The following is a 14,761-nucleotide window of genomic DNA, read 5'->3' as shown; positions in this document are numbered from 1 at the left end:
CTCGCATTTATTTTCTCTACCCTACTGCCTCTTGAAGCATTCTCATGTTTTTCCCCACACAGTTATTTTTCTGTGCGTTACTGTCTGTCTAAGCATTCCCATGATTTCTCCAAATGGTCACTTTTCTGCATGCATTCTGTCTCACACTTTCCCAAATTTCACGATGCAGTTCTCCAGCCACTTAATGTGTACAAAAACAAAGTAAAGTGTGCATAAGATTTCATGTATCAGTTAAAATAACATACAAAAATGCAACGTGTTAGGGGAAATCACTTTGCCAAAATACGTATCTTGGGCAAACCTGCATACAAATGTACAGTGGTACCCCAGGTTACATACACTTCAGGTTACATATGCTTCAGGTTACAGACTCCGCTAACCCAGAAATAGTGCTTCAGGTTAAGAACTTTGCTTCAGGATGAGAACAGAAATTGTGCTCCGATGGCGCGGCGGCAGCAGGAGGCCCCATTAGCTAAAATGGTGCTTCAGGTTAAGAACAGTTTCAGGTTAAGTACGGACCTCCGGAACGAATTAAGTACTTAACCCGAGGTACCACTGTATGTATATTAGGAGGAATTTAAGTAAAGAAAGATGTAATTAAAGTTAAAGTCCAACGCACTAGGGTTAGACAATGTGGTGCGCTCCACATATTTTTGGCCTACAAGTCTCATCATCCTTGACCATTGCTTATGCTAGCGAGGGCTGATGGGAGTTGTAGCACAACATCTGGAGGGCAATACATTGGCTATCCTGGCTAAACACCTTTATCTTAGAGGAAACCCCATTGAACTCAATGGATCTTACATCTGAGTGAACAGAAGTCGGGCAGTTAATGTCACCAGTCCTATGCTTTGGAATATTCTTCCAGGAGAGATTGGGCAGAGCATCCTTGCTTTTGACTTTCAGGCATCTCTGAGAAAACATTTCCCCCCCCATTAACAGGCCTTTGCAGCTGTTTAATCTTTTATTTTTAATTAGAAGTCTTAACAATTATTTGTACTTTTATTTTGAAAATGGGGGGGGTTGTATTCATTTTGTATGCTGCCATGATGTTATATATGGCGACATAGAAAAACTTGTACAAATAAAAAATAAATATGGCTCTTTCCTAGGCAGTTTTGAATTTTCACAGGCATTCTGCTCTCATTTACAGTATAGACTAACAGTTGGTACATTCATACATTCGAAAGCTTCTCATGAAGAAGGAACTGAGTGATCCAGAACCTCAGGGAATACTGCCACAGTTACCCGGAAGTAACTTCCATGATCATAGCGGCCATCAAAATGGAAATAGCTGCTAGGAAGTTGTGGTTGTGTCCATGGATAGCTCAGGACACAATATTACCTTCTCCAAAGAAAATGCAGGGAAAATTGTGTCAGTAAGGCTGCAATCCTATTCCCACTGACTTAGGAGTAATCTCCACTCAACTCAGTAGGACTTCTGTCTGAAATGCCATGCATAAGAATGTTCTCTAAACCTTTTATGGGTCTGAGTCAACCTACCAGATATGCTCAGATCTTACCTGGGTAGGTTTCCATTTGAAAATTGCCCATGCACACATTCTTGAAACTTTGTGATAGCTTGGGGTACAGAAGAAAAAACTAAATTTAACTGAGCTGGATATTCCAGTTACTTTTTCTAAATGTAGAAGTTATTTAAACCATGAAGGCGTGCTGGCTGGAATGCAGTTTACAATGGTACTGAGGCTTTGATAGATTGTAAATACCTATCATATTGTGCTGCTTTGTTTAAGTGTTTGGGATAGCAAATAAACCAGGCGGCTTTATGTATAGAATAGCCTCATGAATCTCCTCAGGGAAATTAACTAGGCTGCTTTTTTATGGGAAGATTCTCAGTTATCTATTTGGGCATACCTTTACAGAAGGCTTGAAGATATATGGACTTGTGTTACATCTGTACTTCAAAGAAGAGCATCAGGATGGGATTCTCTTTGTAGCCTAAGCATATATTTACTCTAGCTTCAGTTGCTCCAATGCATGCTATAGGTGTGATTCAGAAGAAGAGAATGAGCAAAAAGAAGAATGGCCATGATAGCAAGCAACAAGGGCCTTGCTCTTATTTAGCCTCCCGCCACCAACAGCACTGTCATTTTGGTGAGACAATATATAGCATACATGTTTTATATATGCTGTAAGCTGCCCAGAGTAGCTGAGGAAACCCAGCCAGATGGGTGGGGTATAAATAAAAAAAATGTTGTTGTTGTTGATCCTGAGAGCTCCATCAAATTCCTCATGAAATCAGGTGGGGAAAAGTGAAGACCAATTCTTGTTAGATGTGCTGATGTTCTTATTAACCCAAGTAGGAAGACATTCTCTTCCAGACACAACGTATGAGATTAGAAGAAAGGAATGTGAAGGGAACAGGCAAGCCCAGGGACTTAACATGTCTAGGTTATCTTTTGTGGATGTAGGGTCCCTCTGGCCTGACGTATTATTTTGACTGACTTCAAGAAACAAGGATTTACTGTCATTGCTATGCAACGTAACTGTGGAGAGTTTTGGATTTGTCTCCACAGCAAGCTTTAAAAAAGAAGAAGATAATTTCAGTAGCACAGGTAGGGTTGGTAGGGTGGTACAGGTAGGGTGGCATTTCTCACTTGCCTTCTAAACACCAAGCATCGCTGCCAGTTCCTGAGAGGGGCAGGAAGCTCAGCATGGTGTGGTGGTAGTGCCAATCTGACACTGCTGCCACCTCGCTCACACAATGGATACACTGCAGAGTGTGCCTCAACCCTCCCTCTCAAGAAGCAGCAGAACCATTTCTGAGCAACACCACCCTACCTGTGCCACCCCACCAACTGCTATTAGGCAGCCTACAAAGTACTTCTTCACACATAACATGGAAAACTATGGAATTCTCTACCACAAGAGGTAGTTAAGGCCACTAACTTAAATGGCTTTAAAATGGGTTTAGGAAATTTCATGGAAGATATCAATGGCTACTGGGCACAAAGGTTACTTTTGAATCCACTGTTATGGGGGGGGGGGGAACCTGCTCCTTTTACCTTCCAAGAGCCCGTATAGAATCCTTAAGTAGGTTCCCTATTGGTAGGAGAAAATAACAGAGGCCAACCAGAGTATACTGAGAAGCAAAGCAGCTAGTAAGCCTGAACTTTATTAACTGTTGCAACAGGGACCCCACTCACCACATACAGGAGGGAGGAGAAAAACCAGAACAATGGTGCGCAAGCCCTTATATATACTTTTGAAGTTGCCCACCCTGTAGCTCAAGACCCCCCCCCCAAAAAAAATCATACATACATGACAGAAGGAGGCGGTCTACAGCAGAAATCCTGTCTGCCAGGATATGCTGGTAATGGTCACTGATTGCTTTACCTGGGCAGCCTAGCCATTCTTTTGTGATGGTAAATAGTTTAGTTCCTGAATCCAGGTCAGACATGTGGTTTATATAGTTATGTATGTGTTTGCCTTGTACATTAATGAACATTTATTTTTTTATTTGAGACCTTAGAATTCTTATAACACCACTATTGGAGGAAGTATGTGTGATGGGATAGTGAGCTGCTTGTGCGTAAAAGCTTGATCCCTCTGGGGTTTGGCTGGTCATCCAAACCGATGCACTAACGGAGCCCCCAAAACATGACTCCGTCAGTCGCTGGTAGAATCTGACAGTGGGCGTCTACGGAATTTACGCCAACATAAAAGCTCTTTGACAGACATGCGCTTTCGAGACTCTCTGCGTGACAGTTTCCGGCGAAGGGTGGGCGTTCCCAACAGGGGTCCCGTTACCTCTCCACTACTCTCACTGGAAGCATCCCAGAGCCTCCCCTCCGCTGTGACTCCTGCACTCCCCCTGCTGGTTCCCTCTTCTACTGCAGATTCTCTCCTATTCTCCTGTAGCCTGTCCACCACCTGTCTCTCCGATGGCAGTTCCCTGACATCCACCTCCCCCCCAGGGCCCCCTTCACCCCCTCCCGCCTCCTCTCCCACTGGCGGTGAGGGCGGAAAGCCCCTGAAGGAACTCTCCTCGTCGTCCGAGGATTCTAACACTTCCAGCCACGGCGTACCGTCTCTCTCCCCGTCTTCCTCTTCTTCGTCGGAGTCGGCTTCTTCACCCACCCCTGACTCTGGGAACCCTTCAAACTCTCCTTCCTCATCGGTGGTCCCAAAGTGTTCCCTTCTAAATCGAGCCACGGGTTGCGGTTTTCTTGGGAAACGCTGATGAAATGTTTCTATTAAAACCTCGTCATTGACTACCTCTGCTGGTACCCAAGTGTTTTCCGACTCTGCTTCCCCCTCCCATTCTACCAGATATTCCACCTGATTCCCCTTCCACCTGGAATCAATGATTCCTGCCACGTTCATGTCGCGCTCTCTCTCTTCTATCACGGGCGTTTGGGTGGCCTCTCTCTCACGCTCCCCCCACTCGCGTCCCTCTCGGTACGGCGACAGTAATGACCTGTGAAATACTGGGTGTAATTTCATGTGACTGGGCAGCCTGAGTTTGAATGCCACTGGGTTGACCTGCTGTATGACCTCAAAGGGTCCCAATCTTTTGGGCCTCAATTTCTTACTCCCGCCCTTGAACGGTAGCCCTTGGGTGGACAACCACACCCGGTCCCCCACCCTTATAGTTTCACCTTCCCTCCTATTTCTGTCTGCTTGCTTCTTATATTCTTCCTTGGCTTTCTCTAAGTTAAGTTGAAGCTGACGGTGGATCGCCTCCATCTCTTCAAAAAAATATTCCGCCGCCGGCACGCTCCACCTCTCCCCTCCCTCTCCTGGGAATGCCCGGGGGTGACACCCATAATTTGCCAGGAAGGGACTCATCCCTGTGGACACGTTCTCCGCGTTGTTGTAGGCAAATTCTGCTAGAGGTAACTTATCCACCCAATCATTTTCTCTGTCTTTTACATAACACCTCAGGTATTGTTGTAAAACCCCATTTGCCCTTTCCGCTTGCCCATTGGTTTCTGGGTGCCGGGCAGTTGAGAAATTGAGTTCTACGTGCAGTAAGCTCATAAGTTTCCTCCAGAACCTGGAAGTAAATTGTTTCCCTCTGTCGCTGACCACCCTCAAGGGGGCGCCATGCAACTTGAAAATATGTTCTACAAACAACTTGGCGGTCTCCTCCGCTGTGACTGCATGTGAACAAGCTATAAAATGACACATCTTGGTTAATTGATCTACCACCACCATGACAGCTGTTTTGCCTTTGGATTTTGGCAGGTCCGTCATAAAATCTATGGATACTGCCTCCCATGGCCTTTCGGGCGTGGGTAAGGGTTGTAATAGCCCCGCTGGCGCCACCCTCTCTCCTTTCGCTCGCTGGCACCTGTCGCAACCCCTGACATATTCCCGTACGTCCTCCCTCACCTTGGGCCACCAAAACTCCCTGGTAACCAACCACATGGTTTTGTGCTGTCCAAAATGTCCCGCTGTGGGGCTGTCATGCAACTGCTTGAGTACTCTGCCCCTCAGTTCCCCGTCGGGTATGTACAGTGCCCCTTTGTAATACAACGCCCCGTTCTTTTCTTCGAACCCCCCTGTGTTCTCCTCTGTCCTCCGGAGCTCTCTGAGTTTCTCTTGGGCGTATTCATCGTTCTCCGTACCCTCTATCAGTTCCCTCTGCCCCACCAATGCCGCCCCACACACCCAGCGGTCTTCAGGGATTACATGCCTTGCCTCAGGCGCTCCCTCCCCCTCTAAGTACTCAGGTTTCCTGGAAAGAGCGTCCGCCCTCACGTTCTCGGAGCTGGGCACGTAACGAATCTCAAAGTGGAATTTGGAGAACTCCTGGGCCCATCTCACTTGTCTCTGGTTCAGCACTCGGGCTGTTCTCCAGTATTCCAGATTTTTGTGGTCAGTTCGGACTTGAACCTTGTGCTGCGCCCCAATCAGCAAGTGCCGCCATTTCCGGAATGCTTCATGAATGGCGAGCAGTTCTCGGTCGTACACTGTGTAGTTCCTCTCTGATTTGTTCAACTTCCGCGAGAAGAATGCACACGGTCTCCATTCAGACGTATCTTTTCCCGGCTGGAGAAGAACGGCCCCCACCGCTCGGTCTGACGCGTCAGTCTCCACTCTCATTGGTTGTTGTAGATCCACGTGCAAGAGTTGCTCTTCCGACGCAAACGCCTGCTTTAAGCGTTCGAACGCTTGTTGCGCTTCTCCCGTCCAAACAAATTTCTTTTTGCTACTAAGACAATCCGTGATGGGCGCTGTTAAATGGGCAAAGTTTTTGATGAACTTCCTATAGAAGTTTCCGAAGCCCAGGAACCTTTGCACGTCCTTCTTGGTCTTTGGTGTTTTCCATTCCAGTACCGCTTGAACCTTGCTGGGATCCATGGCCAATCCCTTGTCAGACAACCGGTACCCCAGGAATTCCACCTCCTTGGTATGAAACTGACACTTCTCCAGTTTCACCCACAGCCGGTTTTCTCGCAGCTTGCTCAGTACCTCTCTTACATCTCGCACATGCTGCTCCTCATTGTCTGAGTACACCAGAACGTCATCTAAGAACGCTACGCAGTTCTTGTAGAGCAGTGGCCCCAGGACGTGATTCATGAATGATTGAAAACAGGCGGAGCCCCCTTGTAATCCGAAAGGCATAACGGTGTACTCAAAGGCCCCCAAGGGGGTGAACATAGTGGTCTTCCACTCATCCCCCTTTCTCACACGTATCAAGTTATATGCCCCCCTAAGGTCCAGCTTGGTAAAAATTTTCCCTTTTCTCACCCGTGTTAGAATGTCATCAATTCTGGGCATAGGGAAAGTCACTGGTTCTGACACTGCATTTAGGGCCCTGAAATCACATACAAGCCTGGGCTTGCCCGTGTTTTTTTTGTCCACAAAGAACACTGGGCTGCCCCCCACCGCTCGTGACTCTCTGATGAAACCTCGCTTGAGATTCTTGTCAATGAACTCCCTTAACTCCTGCATCTCACTGTCTGACATTGCATACAGCTTGCCCACTGGCAATTGTGCTCCTGGGAGTAAGGTAATTTGACAATCAAAGGGTCTGTGCGGGGGCAGTTTATCTGCTTCTTTTTCGCTGAATACGTCAAGCAAGTCAGCGTATTGTGGTGGCACCCTCCCTTTGTCCATCACTTCCATCCCTGCTAGAGTGCCCCTGGCGCCTGCCTGAGCCTCTCCCTCCTTGCAGTGTTCTAGGCAATGTGCTGATCCAAAGGAAACCACTCTCTGATGCCAGCCTACTAGCGGATCGTGTAGCGCCAGCCAGCTCATACCCAAGATAATAGGAGCTCCTCCCAAGGTGGCTACGTTAAACGCTATCAGTTCGGTGTGTCGTGCCACCCTCATTATCATTGGTACAGTCTGTTGGCTCACTTCTCCTCCCAACAGCTCCCTCCCATCAATCGTGGTAACCTGCAAAGGCTTACTCAATGGGATAGTCTGTATTTGGTGTGCAGCTGCAAACTCTTTGCTCATGAAATTACATGAGCTACCTGAATCCAATAGCGCCTTTATCTTCAGTGGGTGTCCGTTTGCCAGTTCCAGCAACACCTCTATCACAAGCGCTGGTCTTGGAGGTTCCGGCGTGGGCACATTCATTACTCCCTGGCCTGGCTGCTGTGCCCTGATGTTGGCAACCAGGCGTTGGCTTTTACTGGCTCCGTGATTTCTTCTTCCTCCTTCCCCCCAACAGTTCCCGCCATCCCTTGCCATTCCTTCCTTTGCGGACAGACTCTGGCAAAGTGACCTGGCTGTTGGCAGAGATAGCATCTCTTGCCGCTCTTTCCCTCCTTCTTCCGCCCTTCACTGGTGTTTGAAACTGCGCGCGCGCGCGCTGTTCCAAGTTCCATCGGCTCTGCTGGCGGGAAAGGCTGCTCCGGAATCTCTGGAATGCGGAAGTCCTTCCAACGTTCCCCCTTTCCTTCCCGCTTTTCCATAGCTCTAGCTTCCTGGCGTGCTCCAATGGACAGCGCTGATTTAGTCAGCTGATCCATAGACTCCGCCCTAGGCGCCCGGGAAAGTTCATCTTTCACTGCCGGAGAGAGACCTTCTTCAAACAGCATTTGAATAGGTTCACTAGCAAGGTCCCACCCAAGTCTATGAATCAGCATGGTGAACTCAGTCCAGTACTCACGTACAGATCGGCTCCCCTGTTTACACGCCATTAACTGCCTGCGCACCACTCCCTGCTCGATCTCGCTGGAAAACATCAAGTCCATGGCGCGGAAAAACTTCATTGTGTCCTTTAAGATTTCATTATTGGCTGCCATCAGGGGCCGAACCCAGTCCCTCGCCCCTCCCTCTAGATGGCCAATCACGTACGCCACTCTAGAGTTCTCGTCGGGGAAGTCATCAAACAGTAGATTGAGAGCATATTGCATCTCTGTCCTAAAGGCTTGATAGTTCCGGGGATCCCCCCCAAATTTCTGCACCAGTCCAGGCACCCGTCTGGCAAGTGGGGTGGTCTTCCCCTTATCTGCATCTTGAGCCCTCCTCTCCTCGAGCCTCGCCGTTTGCAGTGCCAGCTGGACCTCCAACGCCCTGTACCTTTGTTCCAGGCTTGGATCTGCGCCAGCTCCCGCTCCTGCTCCTCCGGTTCCGGATGGTTCGCTCATGATGCCTTCTGCTTGCACAAGCTGCTTTCGAAGACTGTCAGATTGCTGTGATGGGATAGTGAGCTGCTTGTGCGTAAAAGCTTGATCCCTCTGGGGTTTGGCTGGTCATCCAAACCGATGCACTAACGGAGCCCCCAAAACATGACTCCGTCAGTCGCTGGTAGAATCTGACAGTGGGCGTCTACGGAATTTACGCCAACATAAAAGCTCTTTGACAGACATGCGCTTTCGAGACTCTCTGCGTGACAGTTTCCGGCGAAGGGTGGGCGTTCCCAACGGGGGTCCCGTTACCTCTCCACTACTCTCACTGGAAGCATCCCAGAGCCTCCCCTCCGCTGTGACTCCTGCACTCCCCCTGCTGGTTCCCTCTTCTACTGCAGATTCTCTCCTATTCTCCTGTAGCCTGTCCACCACCTGTCTCTCCGATGGCAGTTCCCTGACAGTATGCTTCTGAATACTAGTTGCTGGAAATCACAACTGAGAAGTGCAATGTTATATTCAGGTTCTGCTGGCTGGATTCCCATAGGCATCTGGGCAGCCCACTGTGAGAAGAGGACACTGGACCAGATGGGCCTTTGGTCTAATCCATCTGGGCTTTTCTTGCATTCTTATAGTTATGCCCCATCAAGTAGTTCAGGGAAACATCTTCAGAATAAATTCCCTTTGAAGGCAACATCACTGAAGTTTTGATGGTGCTCTTTTTTTAAATTGCGGGAAGCAAAAGACTTTGCATCAAATCTAGAATCTATGTTTTGGATATACAATTAGATCTAGTGGCAGTACATTTCCTTAAATATCCATTGTGGCTTTAATACATAAAGCCCACAATCCAACAAAAGTTAGGCAAGATTAAGCTAGCTGAAAGCAGTAGGCTTAAGAGCACCTTACTCTGTTGGACTGTGGCCCAAAACTGTGCCATCTGGAAGATTGTTCACCAGATTGCAGAGCTTGGAAGCATCAGACGGCATCTCACCTCTCTTTGATTTTTGAAGTTGTGTTGTGCTTGAAGACTAGTTTTTGTGGTGCTCCTAAATGCTACAGGCCAGTCAGGGACAAGTTGCCATTAGGAAACAATTTCTGGCAACATCCCTGTGATGTGTGAGATGACCCTGAGTCTTGGGCCAGGCCACAAAACTCTCGTGTCCCTTCTCTTTCAAGCAGCACCATATATTTTTATTTGTCTAGCTCACAAACCTTTGAATCCTGGGCAAACTTGATGTGAGGAAGTGGGGATGTTATACTTAGAAATGACGCCAATTAACCATTGCTATTTATTACTTTCTTCCAGAGTTCAGCCAGGTTAGGCAAAGAACAAGGAATAGGTCACCTAGTGTTTACCTTGGCATTTTGAAAAGCAGGCCAGACACTTATTTTTCACCACTATTTCTTTAATGGATCCAAGTATAAACAACTCTTAAAACTTTGCTTCTTTAAGTCGGGGGTTATTTGAAGACAGGAATGGTCAATGTTGACCCAAGGGAAAGCAAAGAGGTGGTGTCAGGATGCAATGCAAATTCTTCTGTATGATGGTAGAATCATTATTAGATAATATACTAGCTCATGGAAAAGTTCTGGAATTTGGGAGATACTTTCAAAATGCATGATGTGATTAGAGCAGGACCAAATGACTGCATATGTCCAACTAAGTTGGCAAATTTTCAGCCTGGGGATTTTCAGATCTCCAAGAATGGATTAAGTGTTGTTTTATTTATTTACTTACATCCTTCATCCTCCCTTGAAGGATTTGTCTGCACAACAACACAGCAGACACACAGCCTTGGTGATGATTATGGTCACCTGAGATGGCACCACAGCTAAATACCAAGAATTTGCAGTGTGTTGCTTCCAGTACAAGAGGTAACAGGATTTCAGTTAAACAAGATCAAAAACCTGAAATTGCCTAGGAGAGACCAGACATAAAAGGTGATTAATCTAAAGGTCAGACAATGCGGAACATGCCAAAACTGTAAGATCAAGAAGTAAAAAGATTGCCAGACATGTTCACATCTGCTGTTAGATTCATAAGCAATTAGCAGTTCAAGCAACGCGTTCCTTAAATAGTTAGAATGGGCATGCATACGAATGTGGTGCAGAGAGTTCAAAGATTTGCATCCATGCATTAGACATCAGCGCTAGCAGAGCAGCTCTTTGACCCATCAAAACACTTCACTCTAAAAGCATCACCTCACTGAACAGGTGGTTCTGTCAGGCACAGTAGCAGAAGAGGAAGAAATAAAAGGGAAAGCACAACCATGCTCTAATGTCATTGGAATCCCAGTGGATTCTTCCCCGACCATATTCATCAGTTAAATATGTTAGGTTCTGTAGGCAATATAATGGATTCAGTTATTACTACCTGGGATGCAGTTAGGGATGTCAGAGGAATCAGTTGAGAATGGACCATCATGAGGACTTCCTTCCATCCATATGTTTGACACACACATACCCGCCCCCATCATGACACGGACCTTCTTTCAGTGAATGACTTTCGCCTTACGTTATTATGTTTAGATACAATCCATGTCTCTGACTGAACTCATATGTGCCCTACAAAGTGCTGTTTTTAATCACTTAGGAATCTCCTCCCACTTCTTACCATACCATTGTCCATACGTTAATGTTTTAAGAAGGCTGATCGCCAAAGAATTGATGCTTTTGAATTATGGTGCTGGAGGAGACTCTTGAGAGTCCTATGGACTGCAAGAAGATCAAACCTATCCATTCTTAAGGAAATCAGCCCTGAGTGCTCACTGGAAGGACAGATCGTGAAGCTGAGGCTCCAATACTTTGGCCACCTCATGAGAAGAGAAGACTCCCTGGAAAAGACCCTGATGTTGGGAAAGATGGAGGGCACAAGGAGAAGGGGATGACAGAGGATGAGATGGTTGGACAGTGTTCTCAAAGCTACCAGCATGAGTTTGACCAAACTGCGAGAGGCAGTGGAAGACAGGAGCGCCTGGCGTGCTTTCGTCCATGGGGTCACGAAGAGTCGGACAGGACTAAACGACTAAACAACAACAACAATAGACTTAGAGACAGTCCAGTGTGACATGTCAGTGACAATCTGCCAGTGTGGGTGGCTGGGTGGGTGCAACCACTTCTCTGTCCTCCCTGGACACTGACAAGGACATAGGAAAACCATAACAATTTCACTGAAACCTCGTGATTATTGCTTAATTACAGATATTTTGTGCACCAGCATTGGCGGACGCACATGAAGAAGAAAAAATAACATCCTATAAGCACACACCCCATCTTATTAATTTCACCAAAGATGTCCCTACCCTCAGAGGGGTGTGTATATGAATGTACCAGCCATACCACAGATACGCACAGTCAAGGGTATGAAGGAGGAATCAAATAAGGACCCTTCTGAGTGAGCAAAAATATTGCAGGATCTGAAATATGAGCAACAGCATTGAATAGGTTAAAATGGATATATTGAATAGTATATGAGAAATATGCAGCATTCAAGTGTAAACAGGGAAACCATGGAAGGGGTGGATGGATGGATAAAGTAATTTACAATTTATGTTAAAATCTGTAAAGTTTTTTGTGTGAAAAATCAATAAATAAGGTTTAAAGATACTTGCATCCAGGGAGGGAAAGTGATATGTGGGGGGGAAATTGAAACTAGAGAAGTAAAAATGTGATTCAGATAAAACCCCTCTGTTTACAGATGACACACAAGACTCTGGAAGCTGCGACTGTACATCCAGCTCCCTGCACAGGCACCAGCCATTTAAGAAATATAAAGGATACAAACACATTTCAAGCTGCCTTTCACACATGCACACCAACAATGGAAAAGAAACTCAGAAACACTCTAAGTGGCATGTGCGGATTCTGTCCCTGACTCGAGAAAAGTATTTTGTGCAAGACAATTGCATGCCAGCCAGGACATGGTTTTGTAATGGCCGACCTGCTGTCAGGGGCACATGCTCCACTTGTCAGCATTCAGCACAGTCATGTGGAACAAGCAGCAACAGTTCATGCGGACATGATGGAAGCCTTGTGTGCTTCATCTCCCAAGACAGACAGAAACAGTCAAGCACAAAAAGGTACATGCTCAGAGACAAGATATGAATTGGTGCTATACCTGCTCACCGTGCCTCTCTGTTGCAGTTTGTTTGTTTGTGGTTTATTTTGATCTGTCCCCTGGTTGTCTTTCATGTCTTGGGTTAATCTTTGTGCATTTGCACTGCATATATACAAGAACCCAAAAAGCCTGTTCGCTCAGAAGAGTGGGTGGCATTATGATCCCCAAACTAGAGCCGTATTTGGGAATATGACCAGGGTGAGTTGCAGACCCATGAGCTCATCCTATTTATTCTAAGACATAACCCAGGAAAGGCAGTTCAGTCCTAAAGAAAATTACTAAAATTCACCGCTAGTCTGCACAAATGGAAAGTTGTGTGATAAAACTGCTCATAGACTGAACCACTTCAATCTGCAGGTGAGGGATTATCAATAGACAGATATTGATCTATGATCTGTCTAAGTCCCTGCAGATAAAAATAAAGGAGAAGGGCTCTAGCCTAAATTTTCTCCTGACATATTCATTTTCGACATGTACAGGTGGAAAATTTCCTCCACATGAGAGCATTCAGGCAAATGATTTCACACCTGCAGTCTGAAGCGGTACCGTCCAGAAACACTTGTACTGTGTGATATGGGTTGCCCCAGCCACTTTGGGCAGCTTCCAACAAAAATAAAAGCATAATAAAACACCAAATATTTAAAAAGGCAACAGGGTTTAGTGAGCAGGAGGAGGCTGTGGCAGAGGGCAGTCCAGATTCAGAGGCAGGAGAGGAAGGGGGCCAGGAGACAGAGAGGAGGTAGGTTGCTGAAGAATCCAGGGAGTCTCCCCCTCCTGGTGTGACCCTCCACACTGGTCTCCCAGAACATGCAGAGAAATGAAGATGGAGGAACAAGAGACAAGAGGACAGAGCCTTTGGCTGCTGTGGAAGGAACCAAGGGAGGCACCTTAGAGAGCGGTCCTCACAACTGCTTCATTGGGGCAAGACTTACTGGGAAAGGTTGCTGTGACCACTAGGGCTGAGCTGATTTGCTGCTTTGAATAAAGAGTTAACTTCACTGACATCAGGTGCTTTATTGCCTGACTTCAGCTCCTGGTGGCTGGACAGAGTCACAGCAACAGCTTCTCGGCAGCAGAGGCGCTACCGCTTATGAGGAATGGCGAGGGGCAAGGTGGCATTTAGGCTGGGATTTTGTGGGTGTATCAGTGGGAATACCAAGATTAACTTTGCCTGTGCATCTACATGGTCCTGAACTTGGTGTCGCCTCATCCCTCTGCCACCGAAAGCCTGTTGCTGTGAGCCCTGCTGCTCTGGTTACCAGTTGCTGTTCTCATTACTTGCTTAGGGGCTTCCCATAGACAGCTGCTCAGCAGCTCTGAGAACAGAAAGCTGGACTAGATGGGCCTCTGGTTTTATCTAGCAGGGTTCTTATGTTTTCAAAAAGTTTGTGGAAGGGGCGATGTCCCTACCACTAATACAACACAATACCAATCAGTCATGAGAAATTGAATAGCGGCTTATGAGCCCCTCCCTTCAAAAGCCGTTATTGTCACTCTTTTTCTTCCTTTTCTTCTGACCTCATTCCTCCATGCTAATCTTTTTCTGAACTTAGCACAATATCTTGCTTTGTATCCCAGAATGCAAAAGATTATTTATTGCTTCCTTGCTTCATTGTTCGGGTGGGAAGTACCCAGCATTATGGGTGGAAACCCTTGATAAAAAATACAGATATTCCCCCTGTTTTGTTTTGCTGTGTTATTTGATGGAGATAATCATCAAATCAACAACTTATAATTGTTTCTTCTTCTTCAACACTCCTTTGATAAGTATAGTTCTGTCTTTACTTTTCTCTCTGCCTTAATGATTCACCAGGCGTGTTTAGTGAATTAGTTGTTCCTTAGAGCTACGGATATTGCCTAACAAAAGTAAGTAAATTCTCCTAGGTTGGAAATAGACCTGCACCTTCAATAGATAATCTGGGCATCAAGGAGGTTTCGCCCGTCTGTCCTGAGTTATTATTTCCTTTGCCAGTGATCATGGATTTGAGCTGTAGCCAGTTTTCTTTCATTCAGATCTTTATTTCAGTCATCTTCGTTGCTGGCTGTTATTCTAAAAAGGATGGGAAAATTATATGTTTATTCATGCTCA

The 14,761-nt window shown here is 46.4% G+C and overlaps 1 long non-coding RNA gene across 1 annotated transcript in view; it reads left to right on the top strand.

The window, feature by feature from the left end:
- The window catches only part of LOC309338751, a 565,035-nt gene extending 553,579 nt beyond the window's left edge, over nt 1–11,456 (top strand). The window contains exon 3 of the long non-coding RNA XR_014155038.1: nt 11,385–11,456. This is a non-coding gene — a long non-coding RNA (uncharacterized lncRNA). The remainder of the gene's footprint in view (nt 1–11,384) is intronic.
- The last annotated feature ends 3,305 nt before the right edge of the window (nt 11,457–14,761 follow it).

Source organism: Podarcis erhardii (genome assembly GCF_964252035.2).
Source record: "Podarcis erhardii genome assembly, chromosome: 3".
In the NCBI taxonomy this organism is placed as follows: domain Eukaryota; kingdom Metazoa; phylum Chordata; class Lepidosauria; order Squamata; family Lacertidae; genus Podarcis; species Podarcis erhardii.
The sequence above is the reverse complement of the archived record's forward strand: the minus strand, read 5'-3'. Positions and strand labels throughout refer to the sequence as shown.